This window comes from Falco punctatus (genome assembly GCF_963210335.1).
Source record: "Falco punctatus genome assembly, chromosome: 1".
NCBI classification, from domain to species: Eukaryota; Metazoa; Chordata; class Aves; order Falconiformes; family Falconidae; genus Falco; species Falco punctatus.
Genome location: NC_137580.1, coordinates 46,268,543 through 46,290,780, shown reverse-complemented (window position 1 = coordinate 46,290,780; position 22,238 = coordinate 46,268,543).

The following is a 22,238-nucleotide window of genomic DNA, read 5'->3' as shown; positions in this document are numbered from 1 at the left end:
GCCTGCAGTGGAACACGCCTTGCCATGCCTCAGCGATCACATCGAGGAGGAAAGGCTGGTCCAGAGTGGACCACATTGGACAGCCCTCATCAGTGCTGGCTCTTTGTCAACTGGTTGACAAAACATCTCAGCAGCATCCACTATTCCCTTGGCAGCAGCTGAAGTTACATTACACATACCAACATTAGGCTTAAAACCCCTTTTAGCCATTTTTCTTGAATTCTTGCCTTCTCTATGGCATCACTGATGCTCAATCTACAAAGGTTTGGGGCCGTGTTTGAATAATCATTGAAGGGTAAGACATCTGTGTGAACTAAAATGTGAACTAAACTGCTGGGAACTCCTAGAAAGCAAAAATTATTCCACGATCTTTCTGTTATGCCTTGTTCCAGAAATGGAAGGGAAAATGAGAGCCCAAACACTTAGCATGTTGAAGATTCAGGGCCAGATCCAGAGGCTTATTCATCATTTGGCTTAGTGGCCAAAAGACAACCTCATGCTTTTGTAGATCCTGAGCTTTTTCCCATAATATTTCAGTTGCAGACATGAAATAGAGTAGGCAAAGAGCTGCTCTAACATGCCCTGAATGCAAAAAGCCTCAGAAAGTTATCAAGCGCAACGTTTTCTAAGACAGAAGGATACTCTGATCTCGCCCCATAGGATGGGGAAAATCTCAGAGACTCCTGATCTCCTGAGCATTAAGACTTCTCCAGTGCCATGCAGCTTCTCCAGGTCAGCTCTGAGAAACTGGGATAATATGAAGTTCTCACCTACATGAGGATCAGGTTTTCCTTTGGGTCAGAATTCAGCATTTTAGTGCTTAATGACAGAAGGATCAGTCGTTTTTTCTACTTCTTTTATCATTCAAGCCAGCCAACTTTTGGTAAAAGCTTAACTCATTTTGATAAGGGGAATTCCCACAGCCTTTATATCGCAAACAAAATAGCAATTCCCATTGATAAAGTGCTGTGGGATCATATTCCTAACTGCTGCTTTTTGGCAGCTTTTGGAGTTGTCTGCACCACTGAGACAAAGAATTCATTTTCACTCCAAGGGTTACCAACATATTTTTGAGAAGGGGGTACAGTTCCTTAGTAAAACAGGAATAGGAATATCAAAGCCACACTGAATTGCAACCTTCTTTACCATGGTGGGTCACAGCCCTTGCACATCAGCATGAATTGCAGGTGGTAGAGACCAGCTGCATCTGATGGAGCTCTCCAGTGGCTGTGTTACTTTTCAAAATAGGATTTATTCTGCTAAATTCCCTGGAAGCTTTTGAAAATGCTCCTCCAGTACAAACTGGGAGAAGGGAAGAAAAATATAAGGGTTAGGAGTCAAGCCAGTCCTAAAGAGAAAAAAAAAGAACATCTTCAACATCTATGAGAAAATTAAGCTTTGTAACCTTCAGATAAGATGGGGATAGGGGGAGTTCTTTGAAAATGCTCGTGCTGTGAATAGACCATTTTGCTTGATTTCACTTTCTTAGAAAAATAAAATATTTGGGTTTGGTGTAGTTTGTCTTCTTTTTCTCCATTGTTATCCTCTCTTTCTCCTTTTCTCAGCTAAAGGAAGGAAAAAGGTTAGGTATGGAGAGGTATAATAAAAGGGAAATGCGTATTTTCTTCACAAGAGAAGAAGAAAAAAGGAATGAAATTCAACATTTGAATTTGAGAACTTTACAGAGTACAGCCTTTGATTTCACACTATATTCACAATTTTTATCCACGGAAGAGGAAGAAAAAAAAGCTACATTGCCCATGAAAAATTCTATGTCAATTGTGAAGCTATTTTTCATTGAAAGCAGACATTGCTAACAAAAAATATTTCAGCTAGCTCTACAGAAAGGCGTTCTGTAGTTGGCTTACACTTGCAGCACACAGCTTAGCTCTATCTCAGGTCACATGCAGATTGTCATCAGCCCCAAAATCAGTCTTTGCCCCTGAAAACTTACTTCCTAATCCATGGGAAGAGTGAGGGTGTTTGCAGAAAGCAGCTGACTGTGGATAGCTCTGGTTCTGCTCAGTTTCACCAAACTGATCATTTCTGAAAAGTCACCTGCTCCGCACTGAGGCCAAGTCTGACAATCCTGGTTGCTCAGGACCTGCTGTTCCTCTTGTCCTTTGGGAGGATAAACCCGTAATATCAAACAGGTTGATGAACTTGACTTCAAGTCCTCTTCAGATAAGCAGTTAAACACTCTTGTTTTCTATCATTTAGAGAACAAGGCAAGGCAAATGCAGTATACTCATCCAGAATTTGATTTTAAACGTGTCTTCGGGTCTCTATGAGTTGCTTTGAAAAGGCAGATGATAAATTTCATGGAGAAATACTCTGCTTCAAAGATCTTCTGCTAGAACTTCAGAAAAGATGATCAGCTTCTGACCTGGATAGCTTTACATCGTAAACCCCCTTGAGAGTTTTAGGCATAGGAATAATCCGTGGTCTTACTTGTAACCAGCCCCTCACATCTCTGCCTCAGCTTCCCCATTCACATAGCTGTCATCATGTGCAAAGTCAAGCTGAAAAGTGTTTCTGCTTTACCTCAAATAACTTTAACACCCTGTCTTTTGTCTTTACCAACTTTAAAGGCCACAGGGAATAGCAGTATTTTGTCATCTGGAGAAACAGCAACTGAGTGAATGTGTGTAGCAGGTTGGTTGGTTGCATGATGATTTCTTTCTCATTGATCTAATCCTGCCACAGCTTATCTGTTCTCAGAGGGAATTTATGCTGAAATTTATCCTTCTTTGAAGAAGCTAGCCATTAACAATCATTGCCAAATTGCTTCAAAGCTACTTCTAACTGCATTTGCATTCTCACTCGATTGTTTTTAGCTCTCCTTAAAAGCAGCAGCGTGCTAAGACCATGTAGGCAACATGGGTGGATATGGGTGTCATGGTGTTTTCAAAAACACACAGACTTTTGTAAAAGGTAAATCCACAAGCCCCCCTGCAATGGGGATTCGCGAGCTTTTGCCACCGCTGAAATCCAAAGGCACTCCAATGCTGTGCTGAATCCAGCACCTGCCCCCTCCCTGGGTGCCAAACCCCACTGCACACTGGCCCGAGAAGACCAGCCACCCTCTGCCTTTGCAAGTCTTCCGAAACGCAGACTGTTCATACCCTCAGCACACAATTCCCCCAAACGGCTGGTGTGTGACAGCTCAGCCCTCTGACAGCCTGTCCACTAACATGTCTGCAGACAGGCTGCAGCTGGGCTCCAGGCAGAGCCCTCCTGGATGGGAGGCCACTGCTGCCCCGAAGGACCTGCTGCGGGGAGCAGGGACCTCTGCTTCCACCCTCCTCTCTGTTTATCAGTTCCTAGCTAATGAGCCCTTCTCCTCACAAAATACGGTTATCCAGAGTGATAGTAAAGATGAGAGCTACAGTAAACCAGGCAGTGAAGAGTGGGGAAATGTTTGAACTCAGGGTCTTCAGCCCGGCTAAATGGAGGGGAGAGTGTTGTTGCAGTGAAAGGACTATTAAAAATACAAAGTACAGACTCTCTGGGGCCTCAGATGTTGTTTTACCCCATGAAACATTATTTCTTATTTTTAAATAGCTGTCATGCTTGTTAGTTTAATTTATCCCTTCTCAGCTGCAAACTACAACATTTTATGAGCCTGACTGAGGGCATTTTCACACAGGCTCTGTGGCTTTGTGCACAGCCCTGCCAGAGTCAGGCTGGGCTAAGCCAGGGTCATATATTGTACTCAGTTATCCCCCTGCAGCCCTACTCACACCAGTTCAGAGCCCAGTGCAAAGCCCATGAGGTTACTCAGATCTTTAAAAAGGGGTTTGGAGAGGAAACACCTTGAAACCAGCCCGTGGTGTAGGTTCCCTTGCGTATCAGAGACTCCAGGATGATGATGCTACTGTTTTGTGGTTTTTTTTCCTGATTTTGTCCAGTTTTGTTTTCTACTAGACTTTTTGAGTGGTCAAATAATCAGGTCGGCTTTAAAAAGTGACTGCAAGCTCTCTGTTTCCCACAAAGCCTGTGTTGTTAGTGGGGGTAAAGCCAGAGAAACACTAAGGGCTTGTGTCAGGAGCTGAGCACAGAGACACATGTTCTTGCTTGGTTTCAGCTGGTGTCTAGACATAAGTGGACAGTGCCATGTCCGCATTAACAACAGCAAAGCCAATTGTTCACATGCTTATTGCTAGTGCAGAGACACAATATCTGGGAGCAGAGCCAGGTGAGCTTGGAAGCTCCCCAGATGTGTACAGCTTAGCTCCTGTGCATGAAGTGAGCTGCTTGGATCCACACTGGTGGATCCAGCCTCATGGATCAAAGGTATATGCATTTTATTTTCTACTCTGTGCTTTGAATGTCCCCCAAACATTTTGTCGCAAGTGTCATAGGAGGACTGTGGCTGAGGCAAGAGCTTGAACTTTGAGTCCTTCAAATCCCAGCTCCTTGCCTGGATCCTTCCTTCTTGCTCTATTCTTGCAGTAGGTGTCTGTTTTCAAAGGGAGCCGCACAACTGCCAACAGCTACTCTGCTGAACTTCCCTTCCAGCAGGCAGATGGGAGTGATGGGCAGAGGTGCTCACTGCCTTGAGCTTCCACTGTGCAAAATGTGGGCCAGGTTTGCAAATGAGCCAAATCTGACCTGATTTGGTGCAGAACACTGGGCAGATAAAAGCTTTTTTTCAACAAAAACTGATAGCTTGAGCTGCAGGAATGATACAGGCTGCAACTGAGTCTAATTAGAAGGGCAAATGACACGACAAGCTCCTCCCTGTACACTGCCTGGTTAAGGCCCATACGTCTGACCTTAGCTTTTCATCAGCTGCAGATTCATGCAGCAAATCTAAAACCACTTTCCAGGGGGGAGTGTAGGATTAGACATAGAGGAGCCAGAACTGTTGGCTGTGATCAATAATCTGATTGTCAGTCCCTAGGTTTTCACAAAACATACTTTGCATTATGTGAAGCAAAACCAGAAGCAGATCTTTTTGTAATACATGGGAGGGCTTTACAGGGAGCCTTCCTTCAAGCAGACACAGGCAGGAGGTATCTGAAAATCTGGAAGACATGAGAATGAAACGATGACTGATAGAGAAAGAGAGACCACAGAAGACATCTGTAAGCCTAACCACATGAGAGACCCAGAGGCAACTTCAAAACCACTAGTACAGCCACTCTAGGACAGCTTCATTGAAGCAACATGCTATAGAAATATCACTCGGGGCTTTGTATTGATACAGGATGATGACTGCAGTATGGGGAAAGCAGCTCATCTGGACTGAATGAAGTGATAAACACAGAGCTGTTTTGTTTGCTTATGGCACTGCCAAAGCTCTAGAGCCAACTGTCTGGGCTTCCATTGTTTTGATTCAATTCGACCTTGATCAAATTCCCCTTGCTCTCGTGCTGCTAGGAAAGACATAGAGGATATGGTATGAAGTTCAACAGCTCTTGGATTTTGAGTGTTTACGAATGCAAAGGTGAGAAGCCCTGGAAAAGTGAAGGCTGTTAAAATGCAGTTTGAATGTAATGATAGGTTGGCAACATCCTGGTGGAATGAAGATATTCCACTCTTACCAGTAATAAGGCATTTTAACGCAGCCCCCTGGGACTGGGGGGGGGGAGGTGGGTGGGGATGGGAGGGGACGACTGTGTGTGTGTGTGTAAGATTAAAAACTAGTACATAACTGGCTTTAAGGAAAGAAACCTAAAGCTTGGAGCATCCCCAAATTACTTCGATCTTCAGCTGAACCTTGTAAGGTTGATGAGGTTGTTTACCTTGCCAGGTGAACCACTTTGAGGCCCTCTGAGGAGGGAAAAGCCAGCACTCTCCAGCTTGCATCAATTCTCAAGAGCTCGGTGGGAAGAGTGGGAAGTTAAAGTGTTTGTTAACTAGCAATTCGCTCTGTGATGTCATTCCTTCATTAGCAAGAAATAGCTAGCTGGAATAATTAGCTTTAGATGAATCAAGAAAGATTGTCTCCAAACAACAGGGGAGCAACAACACATACTGCTGCACGCCAGCGGCACGTTTAACTGAGGCTGGGCACTACCTGCAAGAAAGGGAGGTGGCTGGTGAACCCGGTGCATCTGAATGAAGGCAGCATGAGGGGCTATAAATGTGAAGGGCTGCACAAGAACTAATACATATCTCAAAATACTTCCAAATAATGCCTCATCCAAAGCCAACTAGAGGCAGCGAAAAATTTTCCATCGATCTTCACAGGTGTTGGATGAAATCCTTACACAACAGGAGGGATGGCTGCAGAAGAAAGCATCAGTGAGATAAGACCCTGTTTCGTCTGTGATGAGGGCCGGCCAGGCTGTCTCCTCCAGCTCTACGGGCTCTGCAACAGGTCCCACGGCACCACGTTGTCTTGGTGAAGCACTAAGTGGCTGTGATACCCTATATATAACATCTGCTCAGCAGCCCTTTAGTATCACACAGTTATAGGGTCTGCCTTGTAATTAAGGGATGGCTGTATGGAGCATGTGCTAGTCAATCGTTTTCCTAAACAGCCTGTCTCTTGGAAGAAGGCTACGTAATGAATGAGTGTCAGTAGGTCATGAGTTAGAAACAGATTTTTTCTTGCTGGGAAAAGCTATGTTTACCAATCATTCATTAGGTGTTCCAGATGGATTCCGCTGGGAAGAAGGGTGGAGAAGGACATCACCACAGCACTATCCCAAGTGACCCCAAAAGAGCAGAAATATTAGCAAATAGTTATTGCTTTTTCTTCCTTTGTTTCATATCTGACTGGGTATATCCTAGTGAAAAATGTCATGCTTTCCCTTGTAAAAATGGTAATAATCTTTGCTGTGACTTTAACTCAGGCATCCTGTAGCTGGTACTTTTGGGATGGTCAATGTGACAAGCCCCAGCTGGGCAGTGCCTCATGACCTTTTCAGCATGGGCAATTGGGATATAAAATATACCCCATCCATGAAGAATATTTTTTATTTCCTTTCCAGCTCAACACTGAGACTCCCTGCCGTTTTAAAGTGCTTTCACCTACTCACTTATACGGACATTTTTCAACCCAGAGCAAACCACAAAATTAAAAGGAGCTACATCTCCAAAGCCAATTAGAGCTGAGTTTATGAATCACGGTGTTCATTTGTTGTGGATTATGGGTGAGACAACGCGAAGGAAAATTCCACAAATCAGAAAAAAAAATTGGAACACACACACATGCACGCATTTGAATTCTTACAGAATTCCAGCACACCTTTTATTAATGTGAAGATCATTACAGTGTTTTTCTCAGGAAAAAAATGTGACAACTGAGGATTGTGTGGGGTGGAGCAACCCACTGTGTATGGTGCCGAGATACAAGCAACCAGGTGGTATGTGGGCTAACAGAGGAGTTCACCCAGCCGCTTCTGGAGGATCTCTCATTTCTTCCTCTCAGATTTTGCAGTCCTGAATAAGACCAGACCCTTTTTGTGCATCTGTTTGTGCATGCTGGTAGTCCCTTGCCCATCATAAGTAAGGAGACTGGGCCAACACTTGGACAGAGCTCACAGATATGGCAGTGAGCATGGTTTGGGGAGGGAGGCAGGCCAGGTTTGTTCTGCTGGTTTGCAGGGGGACGACACCAGGCTGGTGACATGTCAGGTCCCCAGGACCCTTATGAACATAGGCTGGGCTCTGGAAGGAGCTCTGGTGCCTGTCCTAGGGTCCTCCTCCCAGCAGCCAAGGCAGAAGTCATTTGGCCATGGTGTAGCTCCAAGCTCACCTGCAGTTTCTTTCACACTCAAAGCAGAAAAAAACCGGTATTTCTAGGGCAAGGTGAACACCTGAAGTAAGCATGAATGCCCACTTCTCTGCGTCAAGTACAGAGGCAGTCTAGAGTTGTCCCATCATGTATATACATTTATATTTTCCATGGCTAAAGTTAGGTGTGACAAATCCCTCTCTCATGGCTCAGTCTGATAAAGGACTGAAGCAGCTGCAATTTAAACAGATATTCTGCCTAAAGTCTGCTTCAAGTGTTTATTTTCTTCTTCCTCTCTAGGTATCTAATGCCAAGTGCCCACTGACCCAACTAATTCCACCTTGACAAAGCAGCTATACACATCCCTCAACTGGAGTCAAGGTAGTTAAATTAAAAGTAGGATTGGCCCACTCTTACTTGTATTGGCTCCACTGGATGTAGACAGGCAATTTTGGGGCTGAATAGACAAAAGAAAAAACAACACCTCTACAATGCTCTCCCCTCAGGCTGTGATGTCTCAGAAGCCCTTGTGCTTGGATGGCAGAAGACAGCAGAGAAATGTGGTAGAAGCTCCTTCCCATAGCCTGGTCCTACTTGCTTTACAACTGTGTGTCAGAAGGCAATGAACCCCGGTGCAGGGCACAGTCCTGTTTGTGGGTAGGTGGATGTAAATGTCATGAAGAGTCACCTCGGAGACACTGGTGACAGGGTCTGAAGAACCTGAGACAGGCAAAGCTGAACAGCTTTCCCTGGAAATGTATTTCATCCTAGCTCAGTGTCCATTCTTGCCGAGAAGAAGAGACTCAAATTTGTGGACAATTCAAAATAAATGCCAGATGTTGCCATCTAGTTTGACCCTCAGTTTTTAAGCTGGTTAGATCACCTCAAAAAATTGTGCTAGGGAGAGCTCCAGGATTGCTAACATAACTGTGTCTACCAGATCCTTACAAAAGTCCCATGCTTTTTCAGCCCCACAGCATTTCACTTCTATTTTCACCATTTTACAGACGGAAAATAGAGATTTATGTCAATTCATTTGAAATTCAGTTTGACAATTGAAATTCATTTGTGCCCAAGTAGCATGCAGTATGGTATGGGGAAAACCTGTGCTGGAATACGATGCTGACTGCAGGGATTTAACACTCATGCCAATGCTTGCTGGACTGCCAATCTGTTGTCGGCTGTAAGATAATCCTCAGCGAGTAACAAATTCACTCTGCGTGTCACCATAAAACATATTGGCCCCAGATGAGTGGAGCTTTGCTAAACCAAGCGTGTGTTTGGCTCTTCGTCCTCATCCCTCCCTGCTGCGAGAGCAAGTGGAGGGCCAGAGAAGGGATGGGGAGTCAGGACTGAGATGGGATGAGGCAAGGCGATGCTCTCCGGGTTATTATTGTTCTAGTAATTAGAGCTACAGGAGTTCCCATTATTCCCAGGATGCTTACGCAGAAGCTGTATTCTGCAAACCTCCCCAGGTACTCAGAGTGGATTTACCTAGTGCAAAGTAATTTGTAACCCAGTTGTCTGTGTATTTACTTTGGGCCGTGCACACTCTAAATGGGAGCAAAAAATCTCAGGGATGGGGGGAGATGAAGGAGGAGGGATTCTTTGCCTTGATGAATTGAAGTGTTGTTTGAAAGAGGCAGACAGGATTCCTGATATTGCTTCGAGTTTGGAGGCTACAGCTGGGAGGGGGAGGGGGAAAGGACAAGTCCTTTAATGAGAGAGGACTGGTGGGGGTTTTTTTGTTGGGTTTTTTGTTTTTTGTTTTTTTTTTTTTTTATGCTAGCAATTTTAATTATCACTAAAACCTCCAGCCCATTCAGGCTCTTGAGAATACAGTTGGGCTCTCAGCTGAGGTCTGCATTTATTAAAATCCACCCGTTAGGCTGGGAATGCGGGCTGGTTTCTGTAGTGGTGTCACCACCGGTGTTACGGGTCTCCTGGTTCTCACATTACGCACCATGGACTCCACCACTCCGCATTAGCGAGGCCCAATTAAACCAAGCAGTTGATTAAACAAGCCAATCAGGGTAATTAGTTTAATCAGATTCCCTTGGTAGCCAGCACTGAACTGCTTGTAAAAGACAGTTGAAGAATGAAGTGCACCTACTTAAGCTCCTATTTTATTTTATTTTTTTATGCCTGAGGTAATTAGAATTACCCATGGCGAGCCGAAAATCCAAAGGCCCAAATGGGGAGCGGGGAGGACGATTAATGAAGGCGATGATGTGTGAAGCAAACAGAAAGGAAGACAGGATGTGTGGTAAACAAATGGAGAGGAGGCAGGTCTCTGGAAAGGGGCACAATGCAAAATCCTCTCTGCCCAGCTCAATGGCTCTGTCTGAAGTGGCCAGAGACGCCAGGGCTTTCTGGGGAAAGGACATGTTCTCCTCTCTCCCAGTGCCACCTCTGCCGCCGAGCCTTGCATGGGTAGGCTGGGAGAAATGGGAGGGTTTTTGCAGCTGGTTGCTGCCAGCAGGCATCCCGTGCTGTCCCACGCCTGCTTCTCTTGCATCCTTTTTGGTGCAGAACCTAAGTGCTGCTGTGAGACAGGGGACAGCCCTGTGCGTTGGACAGGTCAGGTCCCTGGACCATCTCCTCCCTGGAAAGCTGGGCAGAGGGATGGGACACCCAGCCACTCTGCACTAGGGATCCACATTTCTGAGGCTGCTTTTTGGCTTTGTCAAGTGCTATACATCTCGCTTCAGTTTGCTAATTTTACCTGCCTGTCAGATGTTGCAATTATGCAGAAAAAGCTGAAGCTGAACATTTTTCAGTGTCTTTTGTCTCACAAAAGAAAAGCCATTTTTTTGATCTTGTGCCCCTGCTCAGGATAAAAATTTCATGGGCTCACTTTGTCAACTGCCCAGAGTCACCAGGGAAAAGACTCGGGAGATAGGGGATTTAGTTCTGCTTCTGCCACTGACCTGCTCTATGTCTGCAGCTGAAAAGGGTGCATAGGGAAGAGAAAAATTTCAGTGATGCTACCCCAGAACATCCTCCTCACTCTTCCAGCAGTCTGGGACTTGGGACTTTGGGAGCTTTTTATTTAATAGTGGTATGTTCTTCTTGAATAGTCCTCAGTGATTTTTTTCACCATAGTTAAACACTTTTTAAACTCGCTTACTGTACCCACTGCTCCTGCAGCAGGGGTTCCACAACTGAACCACATGTTCAACAAAGAGCTGACTCCTTTAGCTCATTCTGATCTGAGCAAATCTGAGAGGTTTTTTGGTGACTTTAATATCCAAAGAAAAGCTGTACTCCTCTGCCTCTTGTACTCCTCTACCTCTGGCCACCTTTGTCCATACTTCTGCTATATCCTTTCTGAGGTGGATGGACTCAAACTGCTTACGGCATTCAGGATGCAAGTGCTTTATGGATTTGTACAAATGAATGTCATGATGCTTTCTGTTACGTTCCTACTGATTTTTCTGAATGGAACTATTACTCTTGGCCTCAGTAATCTACTGTAGCAGTGAGTTTCGACAGTGTGGACATGCTGATCAGCTGTTACTACTCCCAGAAACTTAAAGATGGAACAAGAAGGTCTTACACTGTTGTTCAAGGCCATGGATTATAAGCAGTATGTAGCCATAAAGCATCCAAATCTGTCTACTCCATCTGTTTACGCTCAGGTCATTGCATTGCAGTGTGTTAAATTAGCCCCAGCTGTCCAGAATGAAAAAGAAAAGAAAGAATATGACAATACACTCATAGCCTTGCTCTTTCCCTTGGTCTGCAGAAATCCCTGGGACCATCAATCTTGAATTGCTAACACTCTACTAAATGGATACTTTTTTTCATTTAAAGCCCCATCCAATCTAATCTCACTCCACTTACAGCACCATACATTTATAAAGCTTTCCCACTATATTTAATGAGTGGCCAGAACCTATTACACCCAAAAGGGTATGGGGAAAGTTCTCTGAAATAGGCACTTTCTGTTCTCCTAGCTCATTATTTCCTCACACAATAATTTTCAGAATGATATGAAATACATTACCCAAAGATATTCTTGTAAAGCACTTACAGTAATTACTTTTACCTAATACACGGCAGTGTAGCACTCAGAAGAGCTAATTTCCTCAGCAGCTCTTACCTATCACTAGAGGAAAACAACCAAGCATCACCAGGCTGACTGTTGGAGTCTGATAAAATTGGATAATTAAATGGTCTTGGCTTGTTTTACTGTGGAAGTGTTTTGGGTTGGTGCACTGTTTTAAAAATCTTTGTCCACTTATGCCCTTCTGGTTATTGCAGGGAGAAAAATGCCTGTAAAGGCTTCATCCAGGACTTCCAAGAAGGAAACCAGACTTAGATGTGGCATAACCAGAAAAATCTGCCTTGCACCTTATGCCTGTCTCAGCCACATCAAGCATGTCCAAACTTCTCACAAAGGACAGCAGTCAGTCCGTGACCCTGAGACCGGGTGGCACAGGCAGCCCACCAGGATGGGTTTTCCGCCATGGGACATAAATGGGATCAGTGGTGAATACACAGCAGAGTGGCAGGGAGCATTTAAAGGTGCAGAGCCTGCAGAGGTAGGTTTGCAAGACTGTGAAGAAGAAAGGAAGCCAAATCTGTGGTATCAGATCAGTTCCTGGAGAAAGCCATTCCCAGAAGTATGCCTTGGTTTGATTTTAGAGAGATCTGGCTGCAGCAGTCCAAACCAGATAGGCAGCAAGCTAAAAAGGCAAGGCTTCACAGCCATCTGTTTATCAATGTGGATGCACCCAGACAAAATGCTCAAGGCATGGGATAGAATGTAGGTGATGTAAGAAGACAGAAAGGTGGGTCACAAGGGAAAGAAAAATGTTTTTCCACTGAAAGTGATTTACTCTTACCAGGTAGATCTCATCTCTGGATCTTTGGATGTATCCAAAGGTTGTTGGTTTTTTTAATGAGCTGGGAAAGTAGAGGGCACCAGTAACACCATGAAAACAGATGACTTCATTAAGAGTTGGCTGAGTCGATGTTTTTTTCCCCCCAGGAGGCCAATAGATTTCATTAAGAAGCAGGAAATGGCTCAGAGAGCAGCAACAAGCTTTTCATTCCAGGTGGACATGGAAAGGACCAAGAATGAATGGTGGAGTTGGGCACATGACCCCAAAGACCATGAGATGTGGCTGGGGGTGAGGATCACAGGTGGTCACAGCTGATGGAGCTCAGACAGGGCCAATGTGCTTACAGCCTCAGCCCCACCATTTGAATCATTCGAGTGTGCAGCTCTTACAGGAGGGATGTCCTGGTAAAGCAGGTCCACAAGCACGATCTCCTGTGGAAAGGTCTGCAGACTTCCCTGTTACTAGACAGTTTAAGACATTTTGCATGTAACTTTCAACATGTAGGTGGTATTTGAGTGAAGTTTTTTGGACTGACCTTTTAAACTCCTCACTGCTTGTGTGTGTTTGGCGCTAAGGTTTTCCCTCTGGTGGTTATAGAAACGGCATTCACAAAACCCCTGAAATTTGAGTCCAAGTCCTAATTCCTCAGACTGTCTCAGTCTAGGTTTTGGGTTTGTGTTTGAAATAAATTTTAAGTCTCCCAGTGCTCCCTTTGAAAACACATGTAAAATCCTCCGTCCCTGGAACAATGACAAGGGACCAGGAACATCTGCGCTGGAATGGCCATAGCAGGCGTGTTGTACAGTACCGTGTGTCAGCTTTACAAATTCCCATTAATCCCACCACCATGCTGGGTTTTACCCCTACGAAGACAACTGCCTATGCGGCAATGCTAGCAAGCCGCTCCTGACCTTGTCCTTATAGCCCACAATGTAGACGAGATATCTGTGATGCTGAGAGAATGAAACGCTTCAGTTTTACATGAAAAAAGGGTATTCAGGCTTCTAGGCCCAGGAGTACAAATTATTAATCACTCCTCACAAGGAATCTGCAGATGGATGTTTAGCACTATTCACCGCGACATAACTGCAAATCAATTAGTTCATTTTGTCCTACCCTGAGGCTGTCTGGCAGACAATAGCAACGTCTTGTGCAAATGCTTTTATAAAGAAGACACAGGGGGAAGGAACCACAAAGGCCATTGGTTCTAATGAGCAATTAGGAAAGTGTGCAGGGCTCGCTTTCTTTTTTTTCCTTCTTCCCCCTTTCTTTCTTCAATTCATTCCGAGGCTCTAATTCTGAAAATGATGCTTTTCTTCCCGACTTCCTGTTTGTCAAATGAAGTGCTAATCAGCAGCTTACAGCTCTCTAGCCAGCAAGGGGAGGATGAGGTAAGAAGGAGTTGGGAAAAGTGGAGAGCCAGGGGACAATGCAGGGGAAACAATGCTCACTTATGCTCTTCAGGCCTTATGGGCAATGGGGCTGCACGCAACTCCCAGGAAAAATAACCTGCTCTAAACCACTTGGTTGTGATGCTCAGAGGAAGGAAGCCCCTTGCTCCAGGGAAGGCAGCGAGTGCTATCCAAGTGAGTCTGGTCCCCAATGATATGCCTGGAATGCCATCCCTTGGTCCCAGTGCAAGCAGTAGGGAAAGGGAGGAACCCAAGTCCAGTCTGGGATGACCCCATCCACCCTCTGGATCCCCTTCCAGCACTGACAGAGAGGCTGGGGGAAAGACACTCCTAACACACCTTGTTGCACACCTAAAATTAGGAGCAGTGAAGTTGGGCTTGGCCAAGCTACCTCCACCTGTGACTTTACTTCAATGAGAAGGGCCCCGAGATGTCTCTGCTGTAAAGGCAGACTTGTTAACGTACTGCAAGCAGCCCCTGCCTCTCTGGTAAAGACAGATGCAGAACAAATACGCTACCACATCGCAGGTTTGCTTTTAAACTTTCATAAGATGATCAGACCCACTATTGAATTAAAGGTAGGATTCCTCCTGGAGAGATGAGCCACCTGCAGTATATGTCCCTCACAAGAGAGCAGCCTTTGGGATACCCTTCCCTTTGCCTTTAAGGTCCCTTTCTGTCATGGTGCTTGCAAAGTACTCCCAACAGCAGACCAGAATGCCTCAGGGGAAAAACCTCCCTGATTTCCCATGCCCTTCTTTGCTCTCTTACATTGCACCTGCCTATGTGATGAATTTCAGGAGCAGGGCAGGGGGTCAGTGGCAGCTTGCAGAACCTAATGAAGTGGGACTGAACCTTAATTGGGGCCTTTAAGTGTTACTGGAATATAAACTCTGGAATAAGGGCTGAGCATCACTGATATACTCTGGGTGCCCAGCGACTGGCTGGGATGGGATCCCCTCGCAGTGCATCCCTAGGGGTTCCCTAGGCACATTCTCACCTCTAAGCATGGCACTGTGCTGAACTGGGGCCTCAAGGACTACAAACTGTTTGGCAGTCCTCTGTCAAGCTCAAACTAGAGATTACAGACACCTGCAATCAGATACCCACAAGCACTGCATCAGATAAAACCTGCATATTTACTTGTGCACTGCCAATCATAGTTTATTTCTTGCTTTCCATAAGCATTTATACTAGTGATGATTGGGAATTTCTGTACACAAACAGTTAAAACCACGCAAATAGTATTTGCATGAAGTTTGAGAAATATATGCAGCCATCTGGAAAGTCTGTTCCAGACCAGTCCCCACTGGCATCACCTTGCTCTGAAGGTATACGTGCTCTCCATGTGGCTGTCTAGTTAGTAGGGCTGGTTATTTGAGTTGTAGTTTCTGGACAGGTTTCTTAGTACTGTCTTTGCTTTTTCTTCTGTTTTGCTTGCTACTGCTTGAACTTTGCTTCTTGTCAAGTCACTGCTTGGTGGCATGTAGGAAGTTTGTAGGAAACTTCAATGTCATTCCTCTTGCAGAAACGCCTCCTCTGTAAAATTTGCTCTCACTCATCAGTAAAAAGGCAGATACCAAACCATGCATCAGTAAGTCCAGGGCTTCAGATGGCTGAAGCAGATGAACTAGGTGGAATTTGCTCTTTTCATGTGATACCCTGTCAGGCTCTAAGACTGTTTATTACTATTACTTCCTTAGGGACACCATTTACAGCACCTGTCTTTTTGGCTCCAACTATGTGAATTACATTTCTTAATGCATTTATTCTTGCAATCCCTGTGCCAGGTAAGGACATCCTATTTTGCCATTTTACTAGGAGAAGAACTGTGAGAAAAGTTTTCAATAACTCTCCTGAGTACAGCTGGGTAAAATCTTCAGTGCAAATGCTTTGTTTGCCAGAAATGCACTTCGGATCAGCTGAAGCTGTCTATGCTCTTAAATCTCTAGGAGTAGAGGTGAATAAAGTTTTGAGCCAAAAATAAAAAAAAAAAAAAGAGAAAATTTCTGAGAAGAGGTTAACATTCATTAAAAATGGTAAATAATTTTGAAAGGGTCAGCTAACCTTATTTTTAAAAAAGGAGGAAAAAAATAGAGACAGACAGTTTTAGGAGCTTTTCCACCTTCCAACTGAGTTAATAGGACAGTCTGCTGTCAGAAGGGATGGTCATGTCCACCTGTACTTGCTAAATCTTATTGCTTCCCTCGCCTGGTGCCAATGCCCATTTGACATCATTGTACATCCATACCCCAAAACTACTAACCCTACCAAAGCTTCACCACCAGTAGATGGCTTGGGGCAGGTGGGAACAAGCAGTGAGGGTTAGGCTGGAATAAAGCCATGCCTTCTGGTGGCATCTCACAGCTGAACATACCTTTGGCTCCTCTGAAAAAAACTTTCTTTTTAATTTTTACGTATCTGAATACTGTAAAAATCTGTATGAAAAATTCTCACCTAAATCACTTTTGAAATGCTTCAGTAATAAGCCTATAGAGCCTGATGGTTCAAGTCCTCTGTTTTCTGGCATTTAAATACTGTGAAATGTGTCAGCATTTTTTTCAAAGTACCTGGCACAGCAAGGTACTAAACCATGAACTTCTAAATCTTGGATTGGTCCCCAAACCACTGATCATCAATTCTCCCTGTCAAACTCTTAACAACCACACACTCGGGAGGTCTAAAAAGAACTTTAAAAGTGCAGGAATGAAAGAATGCTCACTAAATCTCTTCTGTATTTCACCCATCTCCTCAACTTTCAGAAATGCTTTGCTAAAATGATGGAATGGAGGATTCCCCCTTTAATTTGCCACTGGTTAAACACTGTGTTGCTTTTAAAAGGTAAGTGCTCATTTCTGTCAATAATATTTTAAGAACTAGACAAGGTAACTCTTGAAGAGAAGAGAAGATCCTTCACCTGAGTTTGATTTGAAAGCCACTAAAGTCACACACCTTTAACCTAACTCGACCAGGCTTCGTGTCAGGTTTAAGCAGGCTCAGGCTTCGAACCACAGTAGTAACAGATCCTGCTTTCCTGTCATCAACAACTGGACTGCATCCACAGTCTGAAGCAATGCAAGAGAGGTCTTTTTTGCATGGCGCACCTGCAGTGCTTCTCTATCATGCTTCCAGAGCCAGGGGATCTGTGCTCTCAGTGCGACCGAGCAGGGAAGTACAGAATACAAGTCCTCTCCCGTGTGCAGGGGTTTTACTGCCATCAGTGAGAAATGAAGGCTGATCATGACAAAACATCTATTGCCGTAGAAGCTGATGATTTGCCCAGATTAAAATGTGCCATGGGGGTGGCTGAGTTCCAGGATGGCTTTGGCAGCACCAGAGCGTGCTCCTGATGGAGCTGCACTTGCCAGGCAGGTTTCAACCCTTGCCCAGTGTCCTTGGTGGCTAGTTTGGCAGGGTGCTTGGCACCATGGGCCTCCCATGTCTCAGAATTACAGAGGCATGGTTCTCCTGAGCATCCAAGGGAGCCAGACCCAGGCTAGTCTGACAGGGGTCAGCAAGTATGCCTGAAGCAGAGGGGGTCTTGGGCCCCACCTAGACTTGCTCAGGCTGTCCTCAGACTGAGAACTTCTGCAGGCCTGGGCAGAGAAAAGTAATTTCATCATGTGGTGAATTTCAGAAGGTGTGACTTTCATCCCACATCCAAATTAAAAAAAAAAAAACAACTTTGGGAAATACAGCAGCTTTTGAAATCATGAACCCATTTTCCCTCTCAGCTCAAATAAACCAGTTACACCTAAAGAAGAAAGGGAAGTAAAAAGAAGGAAAAAAGAAAAAATAAATGGGGCAAGTCAAATAAATGAGGTTTTCTCCAATCCCCAGTAACCATGAGCCAGCTCTATCAAGGAATCCATGATCCTTCCTGGAGAATTGCTCCAGATACCACAGTTTTTGTGTGTCAGAAACAGTGTGGCCAGTGGAACCAGGGCAGCGCCCGTCCCCCTGCCCTGGGCACTGGTGGGGCCGCCCCGCGGGGCCTGGGCTCAGCGTTGGGCCCCTCACGGCCAGACAGACACTGAGGGGCTGGAGCATGTCCAGAGCCGGGCAGGGGCTGGGGCACCAGCCTGGGGGCGGTGAGGGGGATGACCTGGTGGTTCTGCAATGGTCTGAACAGAGGTTATAGCCAGGTGGGGTTGGTCTCTTCTCCCAAGCGAGAAGCAATACGATGAGAGGAAACAGCCTCAGGTTCTGCCAGGGGAGGGTTAGATTGGATATTGGGAAACATTTCTTCACTGCAAGGGTAGCCAAGCATTGGAACAGGCTACCTGGGAGGGGAGGGAATCACCATCCCTGGAAGTGTTTAAAAAATTCATAGGTGTGGTGCTTAAGGAGATGGTTTAGTGGTGGACTTGGCAGTGCTGGGTTAATGGTTGGCCTTGATGATCTTAAAGGTCTTTTCCAACCTAAATGATTCTGTGATCTATTTGGCAGGACCAGAGCTGGATGCGATGCATGAGAGTCCCTGTGGGATCTTGAATTAGGTCTCCTTTCCTTTGGAAAGAATCCACGCCATCCCTACATCCTTGAGCTTCCCCATCTCAGTGGACATCTACAAGACTTCCCGTCCTCCTGGATGTGGACAGAGCTTGGGGCTTGTTCTCTCCCCTGTGGGAAAATGAGGTTGGGAGGTGTAGAAGAAAGTCTGCCAGCATCAGAGAGAATGGCCATCACCTCCTATACCACCTCTAGCAGCTCTGATGACCCTGCACCTCCTACTTGCCTCCAGCAACCTGCTCCCTCTCTGGCCAGCCTTCTTTCTCTGGAGTCTCCCAGCTGGCAAACGTCTTGCATTCAGGCACAGTCAGTAGTGGTTAATCAGCACGTTTAATACATTAGCATGCACATGTTTATCTCCATCCACAGAGCTTTGTAAGCTGCAACTCTCGTAGCTCGGGCTGGAAAATTAGTTTCACAGCTGCGGAGGGTAGCTGTTCATTTATTTACAGTCCTTGGAGACCTTGTTGAATGCAATGGCACAAAACAAAATGAGGCCTCTAATCCAAAAGCCAGGAAGCTCAAGCACCTGTAGAAACAGTTTTACATTCCAAGGGGCAAATTATCTCTAATCTGGTTAAATGACTGCACTGCGAAACAATCACAAAATGCTTTCTTCGATGGCCCATAACCAAACACGAGGGGTCCATTACTGCTCTGTGTGAGGGAGAGCCAGTAATCCTACAGGAGGACACAGCTGATCACAAAACAAGGGCTGCAGTCAAAAATAAAGAAGAAATGAAATAAAGCTTGAACTGTTTGAGAACGGATGCTTCCAATTTTCTAAATTACAATAGCAACTTGTTGCCAAGCAATTACAGTGTTTCATCTGTTTTTTCTTGCTTTGCCCCCCACCTCATTTGTTTTTCTTCAGCAGATGCTGTTTCTGAACTTTGTCATTCATGTCCCTTTCTCCACCCCTGTAATATACAATAGATAATGAGGCACCACCCAGTCAACGTCCCGTGTCCTGTCCTGTCCCCCCCCTAAAAAAAGAAAGAAGTGAGATGCCTTTGTGCTTGTTCTCACTCTGACCCTCCAGAAGCACCTTTTCCAGTCATTTGAAATCACTGCTTTTTTAAGCAGGCTGCTGGATTTGTTTTCCCCCACTGTCCAGGACAGATGCTGCACGTAACTTTGACAAACTGCTGATCATTGGTCATGGCACCAGTAAAAAAGATATTGAAAAAATATTAATTATGTTCTACGAAACCCTAATGGTAATTAAAGTCTGCAAATCTCCTAAAAATTAAAATAAATGCTTAATTCAAACAGGGCTCACACAAGCACTGGAGCCAGACTCTCTATGGGTATGCTATTTTCTGTGAGGATGGACTTGTTTTTTGTGATGGGGCAGGCAGCATGGACAGCTCATTACCACTAGAGTAAGTTCAGATCTGGAGAGGGTGCACTGGCATGTATCCAGCCCTGGGTGAGGGGGGTGACACTGGCAACATCCGGCCAGGATTCACCCAAGCCCAGTACCCTGCCCGTAAGTGGAGTTCCAGTCAGTCATGTAAGCTCAGCTATGGAACGACACTGAAATCAGAAAACAAGATTTTCAAGAACAAGTTTTCCCCACCATGGAACAGACCCACTGACCACTTGGTGCAGTAGGGACAGGGGACAGGGATCCACCTGGAGATGACAATGGGAAAGCTATGAGCTGCAGGTCTTCCTCTGGACTTCCCCACCTAAGTGGGCAGATGGCAAGCTTTGGGGATGACACCTTCTTCCACTTTTCTATACTCTTCACCATCTTTTAGGGGAGTGTCCACACCTTGAAAACCTCTAGGAACTCATGCTATGATAGCTCACCACTTCTCTTGAGAAGAGGTACCACCAGTCAGCAGTACCTCATTTCTGGGCAGGGCCACACTGTCTGGAAGCATATGCATCAGTGACAATCACACCCCACTAAAATTATGATGGAGATTTATTCACTTTCTGAACAACCCAGTATTTTTCTCCCCTGTCTTCACACTGAGCACCATCTCAGAAATCCCATCTATAACCTTGGGCAGGGTGCAAAGGGAGATCCACAAGTGCAGGTGGACATGACTTCTCCTACAGCTCTTCAACTCTGCCTGCTTATACAAATGGAGGACCTGCTCCTTTTTCCAGCTGCTGAAAAATATACCCTCAAGGACAGGTTTCTCTCGCCTTTGAATCATTGTTCTTACAGCGTTCCAACAGTGCATGGAACACTGGGAGTAGTTTCTGAGAAGAAATTATGAGCTAAATGAGGCTAATGATGTTCATATCTCTTGGATCTGGCTTGGCTGAGATTGTGGAAATGGAATCAATGAAGCTTCATTGATCTACATCAGCTGGGGTTTGAATCCAAGCAACCAGACTTCACATACTCAAAGTATTAGCCTCCAAATTAACGAGTGGGTTACATGGAGGGGATACGGCCCTTCTTGGCCAGCTGCTGGAGGTACCAGCCAGGTGTGGGCATGAAGCAGGGAAGCTGGGTGGAGGAAGGGTACAAAGAAAGGAATCAATTACCTCCAGCACATTTGCTATACAGCGCTTGAACTCACTTTCTGTATTCAAACAGGCTAAATTTGCACACGCACCCCACACACAGCTGACTGCGTTTTTAAGCCCATCCTTGCTTTAAGTGGAATGGGATGGCTTTTAACCCCATATGTCCTCAGAGCCTCTGGTTAGCTTTTGGATCCCTTATCTCCAGCACTGGGATGCTACTTTTATGCAAGATTGAGATTTCTATGTAAAGTTCAAGAACAGATAAAATCATCTTTACAGGCGTAGCTGGGGCAGACAACAGCCTGCTAAACTCAGACTTCTGCCCTTCCACAGCTTCCCAGAGCCTTCAGGCTGGCCCTATGGATCCTTCTGCTTTTTCTTCTCCTTTTCAGTCTCTTTTCATGCTATTCCCTGTTTTCTTAAAGGACCTGAGAGCTAATAGATCACTTCAAAATGAATGCAATTGCTCCCCAGCAGTGAGATGCTGTGTTTCCTCTATACCGAATCTATGCACTATTCCACTAGATAAACAGCACCAAATGTCATCTGAGAATCACATCCTGCTTTCATTCTCTCCCCTCGCATTTGAGGCTCTAGCTTTGTGTGAGAGTGATTCACTTTCTCACTGAATGCAGAGTGAAAGCCCATTTTCAGCACTCTCCCAACACCCATGCACAACCAGCTATTCATTTCCAATGATCATTTGTATTTCTTTTGGAAGACCTTAAACACCACAGGGGATAAAAGGAAAACCATTCAAGTGAAAATAAGACTGGCAAAGATAATACATTGCCCTGCTGTCAGTGCTTAGCTAAAGATGAATACATATTAATACTTTTTTTGCCTGGTTTTGTAATGTAGTTGGGATTTGTGCGTGCCGTGTGTGTTCCGTTTTTCCTGAACAACTGTTCAGCCACATAGACAATTTTAACTGAGTTTTTGAGAATCTCACAGATGTTAAGTGCCTACAAGTTTTTGGAAAACAGATACTTGAGGAGAAGAAAGAGACAGCAGCGATAGAAGAAGATGCAGTGTGATTAGAGCCCTTATTAAACACTAGAAACTCAGGACAGTAATTCATCCTACAGGTACTGAATGCAAAACCCAGGGTTAGGCTATCCAGAGAGCAGATATCTGCTGTTCAGAGGAATCTTTTCTAATAACACTGCAACTGTGGCTCCAACCCAGGTCCTTAGGTATGATCTCAGCAAGTTACTTTGCTGCTCAAGCTTCACAGATGAAAGCAAATTTTAATTCCAAAAGTCATAGTGTGTTCCCAGG